Source organism: Equus caballus, chromosome X (assembly GCF_041296265.1).
Source record: "Equus caballus isolate H_3958 breed thoroughbred chromosome X, TB-T2T, whole genome shotgun sequence".
Lineage (NCBI taxonomy): Eukaryota > Metazoa > Chordata > Mammalia > Perissodactyla > Equidae > Equus > Equus caballus.
Window position 1 is genome coordinate 129,028,671 of NC_091715.1, and position 15,981 is coordinate 129,044,651.

At 44.0% G+C, this 15,981-nt stretch overlaps 1 long non-coding RNA gene across 1 annotated transcript in view; it reads left to right on the forward strand.

The window, feature by feature from the left end:
* LOC138921815 (uncharacterized) overlaps window positions 1–15,981 on the forward strand; it is a 23,565-nt gene continuing 7,584 nt past the window's right edge. The window contains exon 1 of the long non-coding RNA XR_011434677.1: window positions 1–345. This is a non-coding gene — a long non-coding RNA (uncharacterized lncRNA). The remainder of the gene's footprint in view (window positions 346–15,981) is intronic.

Below are 15,981 nucleotides of genomic sequence, written 5' to 3' on the forward strand. Positions count from 1 at the left end.
GAGAGCTAGAGTAGCAGGAAATGTGGTCAGAGTGGTAACAGGGAGCCAGGCTGTGCAGGGCCTTGTAGGCCACTAGAAATTCTTTGGCTTTTGCTGTACGTGAGATCTGAAGTCCCTGAAGGCTTGCCTTCTTAGAGGAGTGACAAGTTCTGAATTGCATGTTGCTAGGAGCCCTGTGGCTGCTTGGTGGTGAGGAGGCTGGAGTTGGCCTCGGGGTGAAGCAGAGAGACCAGCTAAGAGGGCACTGCCCAGCAATCCTGGTGACAGACAGTGGGCCCTGTGGGTGAAGTCTGTGTGCACTTCTTGTCCTGCAGAGGGAACAAGCAGGACGAGGAGGAGAACCAGGTGAGAGCAGTGCTGGGGCACTGAGGGAGGTCCACAGGGAGTGGGGGGCGCGGGGGCCCAGCGCAGTGGGCTGGAAGTGCTCCCGGGCTCAGACCATCGCCGGCCGTTGTGAGTGCATCGGGGCAGCAATAGGTCATGACGGGAGTGTAGAGACCACGGTCTGTCCTTTCTCAGGTGTCAGCGTGAAGAAAATGAGAGCGCTGGGGAGAACGAAGGCAGGCTGTTTCCTTCAGGTATGTGTTAGTAATCGCTGACAACTGTGGAGTGTGCACTCTGTGCTGGGGACTGTGCTGAGCACTTCACGTTCTGTACACGAGGAATCAGAGGCAAAAGGAGGTGGAGAACTCGCCTGAGTGCCCTAAGCCAAGGAGAGGCAGCAGTGGGATGTGGGCCTGAGCAGCCTGGCTCCTTCTTCGCTGCCCAGAAGCACAGGGTGGCGCTCAGTGGCCAGAGCCTGGTGACCTGCTGTGTGGAGACACCCATCTTTCTGCTCCTTCCTCCCTTCACTCCAGAAACACTCCCAGAAAGAGGTATAGATCCTGGAGAGAGGCATTGCTTGATAGATCAGGAGGAATTCTGGGATGTGTGTGTGTGGCTGCAGGAGCTAGCTTTTCCTGGGCTTCTGCTCCTTGTAAGCTGAGATTCTCTACATTTACCTCTCACTCCAATGTTTGGGGCAGTGGTTTGCCTTGTGACATCATTTCTGTAATGTTTTTGTAAAGCATTGTTGATTTTTAGTTTGTTCATCTTTTTCTTGTTATGAGGATGAGAGTAATGACTTTCAAGCACCTTACTTGCTGGGGAGGAAACCTGGTTTTATGTTTGTGTAGGAGAATGTGCTGGTTTTTAGGAGATATATACTGAAAAACTTAGGAATAAAGTGTCATGAGATTGGAAAATGGCTTTGAAAGGTTCAGCACAATGTTCACGGCAATATGTTAATGATTGTTGAGTCTAGATGGTGAATATTTGGGTGTTCATGGTACTATTTGTTCAATTTCTCTGTATATTTGAAATTTTACATATCATTTTGAATTTTAAAATTGAGAGGAAAATAGGAATCTAATCAGTGCAGGAGCATGGAAGTTACTATTTCCCTAAGGGAAATTGTCAGCCTAGTGAGGTTTGACATCCTTGTCTGACAAGGCGAAAGCATCCAGAGCCATACAACGTGGGGATTCCAGCCCTACCAGCAATAGTCTGGGCCTCTGGGTTGTTACAGCCTAATGGTTTGTAAGAACAGGAAGTAGACTTAATCTTGGGTGGAATTATAGCTGAGTTTCAAAGGCCCTGGGTCTTGTAGTGGACCTCAAGTTTTGAACTTGGTTTTCTTAGATCCTATGTAGTAATGACCCCAGGCATCTGGCAGAAGCAAAAGAAAATTCTCTCTGGAGGAAGGTGCTTGCATTCTAGGTCTCAAATTATTCTTATAAATATATTTTTAAACACAATGGGCAGCAAGAGTACAAGGATAAGTAGACACAGAAAGAAACAAGACTCTGTGAATGCAAACCAGCCAAAACAGAATCACTTTGCCCAGTTTGAGAGGCACTTGCCAACAGGTTTTGTTTTAGTCCATTCAGGCTGTTCTAACAGAATATCATATAGTGGGTGGCTTATAAACAACACAAATTTATTTCTCATAGTTCTAGAGGCTGGGAAGTCCAAGATCAAGATGCCAGCACATTCAGTGTCTGGTGAGAGCCCACTTCCTGGTTCATACACAGAGGTCTTCTTGCTGTGTCTTCACTTGACAGAAGAGGAGAATTCTGGTCTCTTCAGCTCCCTATAAAGGCACTAATCTCATTCATGAGGGCTCCACCCTCATGACCTAGTCACCTCCCAAAGGCCCCCACCTCCTAATACCAGCATATTAGGGGTTAGGATTTCAACATATGATTTTGAGGAGGACACAAACATTCTGTCCATAACAAGTTTGTTTTGTTTACTCTGTGGAGGACTTTTGCCACTGACTTTCTAGTTTCCGATTGTGGTCTGCTGCTCCACAGCAAGTAGTTTGCATAATCAAAGAAGGAATTACTTTGATGATTAAAGGCTGCTAAAACTGCAGATTTTTTTCTTTTTTCGAAGAAGATTAGCCCTGAGCTAACTACCGCCAGTCCTCCTCTTTTTGCTGAGGAAGCCTGGCCCTGAACTAACATCCGTGCCCATCTTCCTCTACTTTACATGTGGGATGCCTACCACAGCATGGTGTGCCAACTAGTGCCATGTCTGCACCCGGGATCCGAACCCCGGGCTGCTGAGAAGCAGAACGTGCGCACTTAACTGCTGTGCCACCGGGCCGGCCCCAAAAATGCAGATTTTAAGTGGGTAAACATCAGGTGTATCTGAGCGGGTCATATTCCAGACCTAGCGAAATCCACTATTAAACAAATTATAAAGAAGGCAGAGGGGAAAAAGACATTAGGTAATAAACTTTGAATTGCATATTAATTATATGTTGATCATACATAATATTTACGACACCTAGAAAGCATCTCCAAAAGGCTTATGCTGTAATCACTGAATAGTACTGATTTTCTTAGTGCTTCCATCTGCAAGAAACATATCTCCAATACAAAATAAGATAAGCCTGTTTTAAAATTTTAAGTTATAGTTTAAGAAATATTATACTTACCAAAGGAACATTAATTTTTCCCTTTGTGTTAAATATGAAAAGATTTAGTCTTTTACCTAAAAAGAATTAATTTTATCAAAATGATTAATTCCAACCTTCATTTTAAAAGAAATATATGAGTCAACTAAGAGTGTAAAAAATCTAAATAATAAATGGTCAAGAAATTCTCTAAAGAACTGTTTTAATGAATTACATGTTTAATTAACATTTCGCTTTTTTTGAGCTTTCCAGGGTAGAAAAAGGAACAACAGTATGGAGACTAGCTGAGTTGGGAATTTAAAGCAGACAATGAGAACAATTATTGGATTTTAGAAATTGCATTGTGAATATAAAATTTTATCAACCCTTTGCTCTCACCCTTTTAGGTATATTGAAAAAATGCTAAATAGAAAGAAGGAGGAAACTTCAAAAGGCCTTTCAAATTTTTAATTGAGTATGAAAAAATATATCAATAAGAACTCTGCACTTAGTTTATTCTGTGACAATTCATTTCTGCTTCATGGAGATTTCTGACCAAATTGAGGAACTCTGTCTTTTGGGATTTCTTTTGGGCTATAATCTAGTTTCGTTATTTCTTGTTGAAATTTATAAGTGTGGGGTTTTTGCGCTATTTTGTATCCAATGGTTAATGATAATGTCTTGTTATATTATATATGGTTATACCAAAATGTTACTGGAAGATAAATCATGACAAGATTTAAAAAAATCAATTAAGAAATGAGAGGAGGAGAGGAGGAATTCCAAGATGGCGCCGTGAGTAGTCCTCTTTGTCTCTCGCCCTTCGAGTCTACAATTATTTGGACACTTATCGCTTGACAAAGGATATCCAGACAGCATCTCAGGACGTCTGAGACACCCACGCGACTATACATCGGAAGGCGGACGGACTTTCCTCCGGGAGGATGTGGAAATAGGTGAAAACTCTCCGACCCCGACGGGCAGCCTAGTACCCGCAAGCGGCTTTCTTCCAACGGACGCCCCCAGAGGATCCACACACATCTAGGGCAGGAGCGAGAACACAACAGAGGAGCGACGGTGGAAACAGGTGACCAGAACCCTACTTAAACCCCCCGCAATTGCTCCTAAACGCAGAGGGAAACTTTGGAGTTGCACACCTGAGCCCGCGGGGAGAGTCTCTCCCCGCCATTGGCGGGGAGACCCGGCCTGGTGCTCGGGGCGCCCGGAGGGTCCCAGAGAGAGACACGGAGGGCACGGAGGTCTCCCAGCTGCCGTTGCCCGCCCCGTGGGACTAGGGATTGCCGGAGATCTCGGAGAGGACCGGGGCGGGGGAACTTTCAAAGGCGGGTCCGGCGACCCGGTGGGGAAGCGCCGGAGCTCCGCCAGGCAGCAGACAAAACTCTCTGTCTGCCGGTAGCAGAGGGGCCACGCTGAGCACTCAGGGCTCCCGGCAGAGGCCCGGACAGAAGCCCAGAGGGCGGGGCGACCCCCAGCTGCCGTTGCCCGCCCCGTGGGACTAGGGATTGCCGGAGATCTCGGAGAGGACCGGGGCGGGGGAACTTTCAAAGGCGGGTCCGGCGACCCGGAGGGGAAGCGCCGGAGCTCCGCCAGGCAGCAGACAAAACTCTCTGTCTGCCGGTAGCAGAGGGGCCACGCTGAGCATTCAGAGCTCCCGGCAGAGGCCCGGAGAGAAGCCCAGAGGGCGGGGCGACCCCCAGCTGCCGTTGCCCACCCGGTGAGGCTAGGGATTGCCGGAGATCTCGGAGAGGACTGGGGCTGGAGAGAGTTCCAGAGACCCAGCTTAGTAGCCTAGGGGGAAACCCTACAGGCTCACAGAAGCCTTAGGGAAAGCCTCTGCACAGCACCAGTAGAAGGCACCCAGCCGCCAGCCACAAGGCTGGAAGACCCCAGGGCAAAAGCAGCATAGCTAGGTGTACTAACCACAGACTGTAGAAGATGCCAATAGCTCTCCTGCGACCCATAGAGGACAAGTGAGATTTGGTGGGTGCCGACAGCAACCGAGCGACAAATAAAAGTGATCCCACCCCTGGCCGCTGGAAAAGCCCATAACACCGTTGCAGACCCCAAGGAGAGAGCGCATCTAGGTGGGCAACAACAGTAGGCACCTGCAGCCTGAAGCCCCCCGTGACGGCCCCCACGGCAGAGGAGGGAATCCAAAGGGCCACTGTGGCTACGAAGAGGGGCCCAGGCCCAGTTAGCAACTACGGACAGGGTTCCTGGTTGGTGAAGTATAAACAGCTGCTCCCCCCACTGCAGCAGCTGAAACAAGTGAAAGGAGCAACTAAACTCTATCTCCATGCGGAGGCACAAATCAACATCATCAAGCAATATGAAAAAATACATTAAATCTCCAGAACAGAAAGAAAGTAACAAATACACAGAAAACAATCCCAAAGAAAATGAGATATATAACCTAAATGATGATGACTTCAAAACAGCCATCATTAAAATACTCACTGAGTTAAGAGAGAATTCTGACCGACAACTCAACGAGTTCAGGAGCTATGTCACAAAAGAGTTTGATACGATAAAGAAGAACCAAACAGAAATACTGGAAATGAAGAACACAATAGAGGAGATTAAGAAAAATCTAGATGCTCTGAACAGTAGGGCCGATAATATGGAGGAAAGAATTAGCAATTTGGAAGATGGCAATATAGAATTGTTGCAGGCAGAGGAGGAGAGAGAAGCAAGACTTAAAAGAAATGAAGAAACTCTCCGAGAATTATCAGACACAATTAGGAGATGCAACGTAAGGATTATAGGTATACCAGAGGGAGAAGAGAAGGAGAAAGGGGCAGAAAACCTATTCAAAGAAATAATGGCTGAGAACTTCCCAAATCTGGTGAGGGAGATGGATCTTCAGGTGACAGAAGCCAATAGATCTCCAAACTTTATCAATGCAAGAAGACCAACTCCACGGCATATAGTAGTGAAGCTAGCAAAAGTCAACGACAAGGAGAAAATATTAAGGACAGCCAGGCAAAAGAAACTAACCTACAAAGGAACCCCCATCAGGCTATCAGCAGATTTCTCAGCAGAAACTTTACAGGCTAGAAGAGAGTGGAATGATATATTCAAAAATCTGAAGGACAAAAACCTACAGCCGAGAATTCTCTACCCAGCGAAAATATCCTTCAAATACGATGGAGAAATAAAAACTTTCCCAGATAAACAAAAATTAAGGGAGTTCATTGCCACAAAACCTCCTCTTCAGGAAATCCTCAGGAAAACCCTCATTCCTGAAAAATCCAAAAAAGGAAAGGGGCTACAAAACCAAGAGCAGAGGAGATAAGTAGAAGGACAACAACAGAGAGTAGCAGCTCTACATCAGAACAGATTAAACCATGGGACGAGAAACAAAGGAAACTGAAGAAAACCGGAAAACAAGACACAAAATGGTAGTGGTAGGCCCCCACGTCTCAATAATCACTCTAAATGTAAACGGATTGAACTCCCCAATCAAAAGACACAGAGTGGCAGGATGGATCAAAGAACAAGATCCAGCAATATGCTGCCTCCAGGAAACACACCTCAGCCCCAAAGACAAACACAGACTCAGAGTGAAGGGATGGAGAACAATACTCCAAGCTAATAATGAACAAAAGAAAGCAGGTGTCGCTATACTAATATCAGACAAGGTAGATTTCAAAGCAAAACAGATAAAGAAAGACAAAGAGGGACAGTATATAATGATAAAAGGGACTCTCCACCAAGAAGACATAACACTTATAAATATATACGCACCCAACACAGGAGCACCAAAATTTGTAAAGCAACTCTTAATAGAACTAAAAGAAGACATCAACAACAATACAATAATAGTAGGGGACCTCAACACACCATTAACACCAATGGACAGAACATCCAGACAGAAAATCAACAAGGAAATAATAGAATTAAATGAAAAATTAGACCAGATGGACTTAATAGATATATATAGAACACTTCATCCAAAAACAGCAGGTTACACATTCTTCTCAAGTGCACATGGAACATTCTCAAGGATTGACCATATTTTGGGAACCAAAGCAAACATCAATAAATACAAGAGAGTTGAAATAATATCAAGCATCTTTTCTGATCATAACGCTATTAAACTAGAAATCAACTACAAGAAAAAAGCAGAGAAAGGTGCAAAAATGTGGAGACTAAACAACACGCTTCTCAACAAACAATGGATCATTGAAGAAATTAAAGAAGAAATCAAATATTATCTGGAGACAAATGAAAATGAGAACACGACATACCAAATCATTTGGGATGCAGCAAAAGCAGTCCTAAGAGGGAAATTCATCGCAATACAGGCTCACCTCACTAAACAAGAAAAAGCTCACGTAAGCAACCTCAAACGACACCTAACAGAACTAGAAAAAGAAGAACAAACAAGGCCCAGAGTCAGTAGAAGGAGGGAAATAATAAAAATAAGAGCAGAAATAAACGATATTGAAACAAAAAAGACAATAGAAAGGATCAATGAAACAAAGAGTTGGTTCTTCGAAAGAATTAACAAAATTGACAAACCCCTAGCCAGACTCACCAAGAAAAGAAGAGAGAAATCGCAAATTAATAAAATCAGGAATGACAGAGGAGAAATCACAACAGATACCAATGAAATACAAGAGATCATAAGAGAATACTATGAAAAACTATATGCCAACAAATTGAACAACCTGGAAGAAATGGACAAATTCCTAGACTCCTACAATCTCCCCAAACTGAATCAGGAAGAAATGGAGAATCTGAATAGACCAATCACAAGTAAGGAAATAGAAACGGTAATCAAAAACCTCCCCAAAAACAAGAGTCCAGGACCAGACGGCTTCTCTGGAGAATTCTACCAAACATTCAAAGAAGACTTAATACCTATTCTCCTCAAACTGTTCCAGAAAATTGAGAAAGATGGAGAACTCCCTAACACATTCTATGAAGCCAACATCACTCTGATCCCCAAACCTGACAAGGACAACACAAAGAAGGAGAACTACAGGCCGATATCACTGATGAACATAGATGCAAAAATCCTCAACAAAATTTTGGCAAACCGATTACAGCAATACATCAAAAAGATTATACACCATGATCAAGTGGGATTTATACCAGGGACACAGGGATGGTTCAACATCCGCAAGTCAATCAACGTGATACACTACATTAACAAAATGAAAACCAAAAACCACATGATCATCTCAATAGATGCAGAGAAAGCATTCGACAAGATCCAACACCCATTTATGATAAAAACCCTCAGTAAAATGGGTATAGATGGAAAGTACCTCAACATAATAAAGGCCATATATGATAGACCCACAGCCAACATCATACTCAATGGACAAAAGCTGAAAGCCATCCCTCTGAGGACAGGAACAAGACAAGGGTGCCCACTTTCACCACTCCTATTCAACATAGTTCTGGAGGTGCTGGCCAGAGCAATTCGGCAGGAAAAAGAAATAAAAGGAATCCAAATAGGTAACGAAGAAGTAAAACTCTCGTTGTTTGCAGACGACATGATCTTATACATAGAAAACCCCAAAGAATCCACAGAAAAACTATTAGAAATAATCAACAACTACAGCAAAGTAGCAGGGTATAAAATTAACGTGCATAAATCAGTAGCATTTCTATACACTAACAATAAACTAACAGAAAAAGAACTCAAGCACTCTATCCCATTCACAATCGCAACGAAAAGAATAAAATACCTTGGGATAAACTTAACCAAGGAAGTGAAGGATCTATACAATGAAAACTACAAGACTCTCTTGAAAGAAATAGGCGATGACATAAAGAGATGGAAAGACATCCCTTGCACATGGATTGGAAGAATAAACATAGTTAAAATGTCCATACTACCTAAAGCAATATACAGATTCAATGCTATCCCAATCAGAATCCCAAGAACATTCTTCACAGAAATTGAACAAACAATCCTAAAATTCATATGGGGCAACAAAAGACCGCGAATTGCTAAAGCAATCCTGAGCAAGAAAAACAAAGCCGGCGGAATCACAATCCCCGATTTCAAAACATACTACAAAGCTACAGTGATCAAAACAGCATGGTACTGGTACAAAAACAGGTCCACAGATCAATGGAACAGAATTGAAAGCCCAGAGATAAAACCACACATCTATGGACAGCTAATCTTCGACAAAGGAGCAGAGGGCCTACAATGGAGAAAAGAAAGTCTCTTCAACAAATGGTGCTGGGAAAACTGGACAGCCACATGCAAAAGATTGAAAATTGACCATTCTTTTTCACCACACACCAAAATAAACTCAAAATGGATCAAAGACCTAAAGATTAGGCCTGAGACAATAAGTCTTTTGGAAGAGAATATAGGCAGTACACTCTTTGACATCAGTTTCAAAAGAATCTTTTCGGACACTGTAACTCCTCAGTTGAGGGAAACAATAGAAAGAATAAACAAATGGGACTTCATCAGACTAAAGAGCTTCTTCAAGGCAAGGGAAAACAGGATTGAAACAAAAAAACAGCTCACTAATTGGGAAAAAATATTTACAAGCCACTTATCCGACAAAGGGTTAATCTCCATAATATACAAAGAACTCACACTACTTAACAACAAAAAAACAAACAACCCGATCAAAAAATGGGCAGAGGACATGAACAGACATTTCTCAAAAGAAGATATGAATATGGCCAATAGACACATGAAAAGATGTTCATCATCGCTAATCATCAGGGAAATGCAAATCAAAACTACACTAAGATATCACCTTACCCCCGTTAGATTGGCAAAAACATCCAAAACCAAGAACGACAAATGTTGGAGAGGTTGTGGAGAAAGAGGAACCCTCATACACTGTTGGTGGGAATGCAAACTGGTACAGCCACTATGGAAAACAGTATGGAGATTTCTCAAAAAGTTAAAAATAGAAATACCCTATGACTCAGCCATCCCATTACTGGGTATCTATCCTAAGAACCTGATATCAGATATCTCAAGAGACCGTTGCACCCCTATGCTCATTGCAGCATTATTTTCAATAGCCAAGACGTGGAACCAGCCTACATGCCCAGAAACTAATGATTGGATAAAGAAGATGTGGTATATATACACAATGGAATACTACTCAGCCATAAAAAAAGACGAAATTGGCCCATTCACAACAATGTGGATGGACCTCGAGGGTATTATGTTAAGCGAAATAAGTCAGTCAGAGAAAGACGAACTCTATATGACTCCACTCATAGGTGGAAATTAGTATATTGAGAAGGAGATCTGATTGGTGGTTACCAGGGAAAAGGGGGGGTGGGGGGAGGGTACGGAGGGGGAAGTGGTGTACCCACAACATGACTAACAAAAATGTACAACTGAAATCTCACAAGGTTGTAATCTATCATAACATTAATAAAAAAAAAAAAAAAATCTCAGGACAGTTAGTTTGAAAAAAAAAAAAAAAAAAAAAAGAAATGAGAGGAGGAAAGCATATTAGATGAAGATGACAAAAAGATAAAATGATTCTATAACAAGTAACTTATTCTGGGAAAGGTACAAGACCCATATGTGACAAGGGAGACAGAATTCTATTCACTTATTTCTACATTCATTTAACCGGTCTTTCTAGAGATCCAATCCCAAGTCAGGCACTGTGATAAGTGCCTTACAACTCAGTGAAGCAAAAGCAAACATGCGTCCTGCTCTCCTGCAGCTGGCAGTCAACAGGAGTGCAAAGTTATTGACCACACGTTGATTCCAATGGGTACAGACTTGCATACCCTGACACTTCTGCTTCCAACAAACTTGGAGTAACAGAGACTGGAGTTAATCTTTTCCATAAAACAATAAAAAATCCAGGTACAATATATAAAGTAATTATTTTCAGATATTTGTTAGACAGTACAGAACAGTGCGCCCTAACAGAGGGGAAACAAATAAGGTGAACCCCAGTTTGCCCCATATTACTGGCATGAGAGGATTTCCAAACTGCAGTGTCAAGAGGCGCAACCAAGTAGAGCCCAGTATTTCCTTTGAGGTGAGGAGACAGACCTGGGAGTCTAGGGAGGACGAAGAGACTAGAATACATAGGGCAGAGCACTGGAGAGGAGACGGCTACATGGAGAGGCAGAGCTTTGATGATGTGCCGAGGGTTCCCGTAGAGTCTTCAGTTGAGCACTGAGTAAGACGTGCATGTGAGACAGTTAAGTGTGGTTGGCAAAATAACCACCCAAAAGGAACAGTAGTAACGATCCACAGGTCTCACACTGGCAGGAGGTGTTCTTAGGGCTTCCAAGGGGAGTCCTGGGGGCTGGTTCAGCTGAGAAAGAGGGTGTGGGAAGGCCCCTGGAAGGGAATGATGGCTAGTGTTTCAGGGGGACTTCCACACTCTACTGAATCCTCAGCTCTATGCTCCAGTGTCCTTCACTGAATCCCAGTAGCAAACCTGATCCCTTATTCTCAGTCACTGGATGCTCAAAGGAGTGCAGTTTGTGTTGAACCAAGAGAAAAAAATCCTGGGGTATTTGGAAAACTGGTTATCAGGCACCCTGGTAGGCCCTGTTCTAGAGATTTTATTATGAACCTGCCGGAGACTTGTGTCTTCCTACAAGGCCGTGGTCTGTATGTGAGGAAGGATTCAGGCTCACATTCCACCAACAAGCAGTGGAGTGAACCTGAGAAAGTATACTGCTTGCTGACTCCAGAATTGCTAAAGTGCATTATGATAGTTAATGCACAGTTTGAATTCAGGGCCATCTAATATCAAACCTTTGACCACAGTTCACTTACCAATGGTCATACAGCTCCAAGGTCACACAGACAAGATTGAAACCCAGACAGAAGTCACCAGAAAATTTTTGTCTGCAGGAAAATGAAACCCTATTCATGATTTGGTATTGGCTAACCTGGGAACTCCAGGCTCAGTTCCTGCTGCCATCAGCCAGTCATTTAGGTTGACTCACACCTAGTATTCAGTCTCTGAAACTTTTTTTTTGGTGAGGAAGATTGTCCCTGAGCTAACATCTGTGCCAGTATTCCTCTATTTTGTATGTGGGACGTCACCAAAGCATGGCTTGATGAGCGATGTATATGTCTGCCCCCAGGATCCAAACCCATATACCCTGTGCTGCCAAAGTGGAGTGCACAAACTTAATCACTATGCCATTGGGCCAGCCCCTGAAACTTTTGCAATGGTTCGGCTTTCCATTACACAGCTGCCAGAGTCAATCTGTTGAGGCGAGTTTGGGGGAAGACCAGCAGGAGGGTTCACGAGAGCTGTAGGAGGTCCTTTCCTAAGGCTGCCCTGGCATACTAGGGGCTCTGGGTCTACGCAATGGCTCATGTCTGGGAATTGTGAGTGAGAATAATCCCAGGGCAAGGTACACTTATGTCCTTGTACAGTTAACTTATAATTTGCACCTGGCTATATTGGGCTGGCAGGGAAACATGGGACCAGTAGCGTTAGGTCCCTGTCAAGATACAGTGGGTTAGCACTTCCATATATTATTTTGGAGTGGGGATTCAACCCATAATACCTGTTTTAATTTATATAGGGCTGTATTAACTATTTTGTGTGGGATGGAAGGTCCAAGGGGTGCCATTTTGTAAAGCCAATTGTGCCAAAGACTTAATTTTAATGTGTGATTCATTGAATCGGAACATCCATGCCCATTATAGCATATTTTAGGCTAATGGGCATTTGACTATGGGGGAATTTATACAAGGCAACAGTTCTGACAGTTAGGGTGAGGCACATATGTTTGTTCTCTTATTTCATGTTTAGTAACTCTCTCCTAAGTGTATAATAGGTATCTTTTTAAATTTTAATGAAGATCCCCAGGTATAAGTGTATTTGTTTCCTAAGCCCAGTACTGATTAAGGCCATGAAAGTTTGCCAGTTGGTGGATTTAAACAGAAGCTAAAGTTAATTCAGAACCCGTGTTGTAGAAGAGAGAAAGCCGATTAGCATAATCTATTCAGCTTGTTGTATAAGCTCTTTTAGTAAATTTTGGATTTCCAGTTGGGTAAAACTGTGAACCTCTTGTTTGGTTTTTGTCCCCCTCATCCAGGTTTTTGTTTTTCCAGGAGTTACTGGATATCCTTTCAGGCTGCTCTCTATGCTGCTCAACCCAAAATCTGGTTTAGATACCAAGACTGACAATGCCATACGTGCACTGAGGCAGTATTAACAGGACTATTACTCACATACTGAGGCTTTCTGAGGAGAGCAGGGCAGTCTCCCCAGGTTGGTCGGAAAATGGCTTGAGAGAACTGGGAAAGGAGATTGGCTTTGGGGCTTTATTGTGTGTAGGAGATGGAGCTGGGGTGAGGGATTTTACTTCGACTGGGTGGGGCTGGCATGGTTTGAACTTCTGGCCTGCATCAAAGGCAGGAAGCTTTCTTATCAGCTTACCCACATGTAGGGAAGAAGGAAGGGGGGTAGCAGGGCTTGAAATCTGTCAGCAAACATCAAAACTGGAGTAAAGCACTTTATTATAGACTTTGCCTTGACAAATTATGGGTAGGAACAATTGTAACCTTCAGTTTACAGATAAAGAAATGTGGCTAAGATAAATCAATACACACGGCCCACATACTCACAGCTTGTGTCAGCCCTGGGGTTTGGACACACATTTACTTTGTGTCAGTGCTTGTGTTACTAACCCAACAAGGTAAACTGGGAAAATGTGCTCTAACAACAAGTTGATTTCCAAAGTAAGAGAGCAGAATGTTTTTATTATGTCAGGATCCTTATAAATTAATGATAAATGTCATACCAGTTATATGCAGTATACAATTACCCTTTAAATATCAGGGTGTTGCTGCTGGTATAGTCACTCTTGCTCCAATTGGACATGAAACTCACCTTTACATCAGTGCCCCGTGCTGCATTAATAGAAATGTATTTTCTTGCCTGAGGACACACACATACCTCTCTGCCACCAACAACACTGTGGGCAGAGGCTGCAGGTCAGTGTGTCTGTAGACTATGCAATCTCATGGTTTTGTCCCTGCTTAGGGTAACGACTCCCTGAGCACCACCAGTATCACTAGCAGCAGCACCTCGAGCCCAGATGCCCAGACTGGCGCCCATCTGGGTCACAGGCAGACCTCGGGATCCCCAGGCCCTGTGAGAACTGGAATTGAGCTCAGGCATGGCTGCAAGGGTAGTTGTCCTACTTCTCTGAGCATATGGAGCAGGCTGAATAATTCAGCTAAAGTTCTCAAGACCAGATTCTGGCAGAACTTCCAGGGACACAAATGGAACATCCTCTTTTGAGTGAACACAAGTAATTGCACAGCCGAGGGCCTGACCATCAGCCATGGTGTGGAGACCAGCTTGAGACTCAGGAGCCCTGCCCCTTCTGATACTGTGAGGATCACGAGCTTTGCCTTAGCCCAAGACCTCTTCTTTGGAAATGGGACGGAGAGGAGGGAGCTGTGCCACTGGGGAGGTGAACTCCGAAGGGATTGAATATGTATCCAACTGAAACTGCTGAAACCAGAGAGGTTGGCTGAGATGACCACAATGATGAATGCTAAGGTCATCTGAGCACTACCTGCCTGCTAGACGCTGTTCTGAGTGCTTTAGCAGTATCTTCTCATTTAATCCTCACAAACTCCTAAGGGAAGGAAGTATTGTTGTCATCCCCACTTTACAAAGGGGGAACCTTTGGATCAGGGAGGTTAAAAGACTTGCCCAGGGTCACACAGAACTGAGAGTGGAAATCAAACCACCTGTCTCTTGAGCCTGTGTTCCTAACCACTTCTGCATGTTATGTATTTTTACCACTTTGGACAAATGACAGTTCTCACCCTCCCATTACCCAGCAGGGTTGGAGTTCATTAGTTCAATTAGTTTGTTGATGGCAGATAAAGATGCCACATTATCTTGGTTTATCAGGATGTTTTCTCTCCCATCCTACTGAGCAGACACTGTTCCTGCAGGAGCAGCAACTGACCTGGAAGGGAAGGCAACGAGGGAAAGGAAAAGTTCCATCTCTCCTCCTCCCACTCTTTCCCTGAGTCCCAGGGCCTGATGGGTTAAGCACCAAGAGAAGTGATGACAAATCACAATGTCGTTCAGAACCTAGTAATCACATCCCTTCACAGGATCCGAGCATGGCCACAACCATGTGGGTTACTCCATGTTCAGAGCTGAATATGATGAGTGAGAGGTGCTGGAAGAGAGGGCACATACTACCTATGTTTGGGTACCATCTCCACAGCTGTTCCCTGGATAGGATACTCAGCTAGCTTGGCCTCAGAGCTCTTCCTTGGCTCGAGCAAAATCCCTCCACTCCAACTTCTCCTGTGGGAGGAGTTACCAAAATGTCCTCACAGTGTTCTCTGTGTTTCAACAGGTCCACTGGGCGACGGACAGTGATTGTGGCCTCAAGATCCAATCACTCAGAGAGAGGTGTGAGGGAACTCAGCTCCCGGTAGGAGTTTCTGCTCTTTCCCCATCTCTGCATCCAGCCTTGGCCACAGTTCTGAGATTACTACATTTATAATACACAGTACACATAAATGGGGTGTTTAATTGTAGAAATTTCTGCTGAGTGGTCGTACTTCTCATGCCGTATTACCTTGCGAGTCTCTGATATGGAACAACTATAGAGTTAACATTGAAGTGTGACCCGTGTGTGTATTGTCTAGAGGTAGGACATGGATTCTGACGGGATGTCAGAGGGATAATGGTGAGGACAGGGCTTTGTGTGCTTTATGGAGCTGTTCCCCTGAGGAACTAAAATGACTGTTATGAGGAGATGTGACTTGGCCCCGCGCTGGCTGCCCCCTCAGTCCCACATAACCACTGAGGAAATTGAGGCACAGGTGCCTGTAAGAGGGACGCAGGCCACACGCCCTTCCTTGAGTGGCAGGGAAGGCTCAGTCACCCAGGTTTCCTCCCATCCCATAGAGAACCATGGAAAGACACTGAGATATGTGTTCAGTGTTCAACCAAATGGAAGGACAAAGATTGTTTCCTTGCCTTCCACAAGGATCAAGAGGAGGCATCCTGAAGGGGTGGGGGCTGGGGCGCTGAAGCCAGACA